Consider the following 2,132-nt stretch of genomic DNA (forward strand, 5'->3'; position numbering starts at 1 on the left):
ACAGCACATGTCATCTCAAGGCACTTTAGAAGATCATGCAGTCAATATGATACAAAGTTTTCTATCTAAGGAAAACCAGTTGATTGCATTGACTCATTGACTCAAATACAATCCCTCACACTAAGCATGCTTGTAGTGACAGTGGAGAGGAAAAACTCACTTTTAACAGGAAGAAACCTCCAGCAGAACCAGGCTCAGTGTGAGCGGCCATCTGACGAGGTCGACTGGGGTTCAAGGAGACAGAAGCAGAGACACATAATGCTCTATGTTTACAACCCAACCACTGCTCTAAACCAGAAATCAAAACTGCTTGGTCCACTGTGTTAAATGCAGTAGTTAGAATGAGGAAAACAATTAAAAGACAATAGCTGCATTCAGTCTCAATGAACATATCAAAAACCCTTAAAAGGACAAAAACTGTAATATCAAGAACTAGAGGTGAGTATTGGCATGAGTGTTGCGATTCGATACATGTTGCGATACTTGGGTCACGATACGATATTATCACGATATTGCAGTATCACTATATATTGCCATATTTTCTCCAGCTATCAAAATCAAATGATGAGATAAAACAGCAAATGCTGGATATTTTCATCAGAAAATATTGATTAGGTATTATTATCCATGTTGTTTGGGGTTTTCCTCCACTGTGATTGCCTCAAATACAGATTTGGTGGTGCACGCACAGTTAAAGGGCTCCACAGCGCTTTCTGCCAGAGTGGTGGTGCAGAGGTAGCCCATTTTCCCATCAATGTTTTATGTAACCATTTTTTTTTTAAATCGATTCTAAGAAGTGAAAGATCGATATTATATTGGGCAGCCGAATATCACAATATATCGCCAAAACGATTATTTCCCACACCCCTATCAAGAACTTTAAAAGATGGATTTAACTTCTTCTAAAGAAGTTAATTCAGTTCAGGTTTTATTTATAGCAGCAGTTAAGGGGGGTGGCGGCCTAGTGGTAAGGGCATAGGGCTTTGAATCCTGAGATTGTGAGTTTGATCCCCCACTCCCACAGACTGCCACTCTGGGTCCCTGAGCAAGACCCTTAACCCCCACACTGCTCGCCGGGCGCCGCACAATGGCAGCTCACTGCTCTCCAACGGGATGGGTTAAATGCAGAGAAGTAATTTCCCTCTGGTATTATTAGAGTATATCAAATCAACATGTCATCTTATGGATCTTTACAGAGACAATTCAATCACAATACAAAGATATGTTGGTTAAACGTTTATTTCTAAGGAAATCCAGCTGTTTACACTCAGTCACTGAGTTAGCAGGCTTATCTGGTTCCAGATAATCAGAAGCAGATTTACCTTCTTTTTGCTGTTCTATGTGTGTTCGACACAAACAAGAGCCAAATTCATTATGATATCCATCTCATCCAGCAATATGCTGATGACTCTCTTTTTTGCCTTTGCTCCACAGTGACTACAGTGAAGACGCGTTTTTGTTTTTTTTGCTGTCATCAATCACCACTTAAAAACATTGATGTGAAAATGAAATAGAAGTTTTAATCAGTTTTAACAAACCAGGATTGCCCCTCCCCTTTCATAAATACCTTTGATATGGAGATCAGTGCACCAGTAGATGTTGGCACTATCACTGACAATAACTTGTGGTCTGAACTACCAAACTCACTTTGCGTTAAAAACCAGACCAGGTTGTTGTTTTTTTTTTGTTTTTTTTTATGTTAAGCTTTGCTTTTACATCAATACAACCTTTATGCAAAGTGCTTTATTATTGTTTTATAGAATCTATTCTAAAGTCTTATCTCCTGTTTCAGGTCAATAGAAGGACTTTTAGACTGTTGTAAAGATTTATGATTACGTTTTATGATTTTCTTTTCGGATAATGGTGCACCACACCTAGGGATGGGAATCGAAAACCGGTTCCTGTTAAGAACCGGTTCTGTATTTTCCGATTCCGTGGCATCGTTTGGCAGCTCGCTGAATGATTCTTTTTTCGATTCCCGCAGCACCAGAGCCGAGAGCGCCGGCTCTGGGGAGCTCGACTTACGTCACATTTTTTACGTAAGTTACACAACTTACGCAAGTTGGAAGAACTATTCGAGGAGGAAGACAACGAGCTGCGGTCACTTTGTGAATCAAAGCCCCGTCTTTCCT

This window comes from Cyprinodon variegatus, unplaced genomic scaffold (assembly GCF_000732505.1).
Source record: "Cyprinodon variegatus isolate N-32 unplaced genomic scaffold, C_variegatus-1.0 Scaffold373, whole genome shotgun sequence".
Taxonomy (NCBI): domain Eukaryota; kingdom Metazoa; phylum Chordata; class Actinopteri; order Cyprinodontiformes; family Cyprinodontidae; genus Cyprinodon; species Cyprinodon variegatus.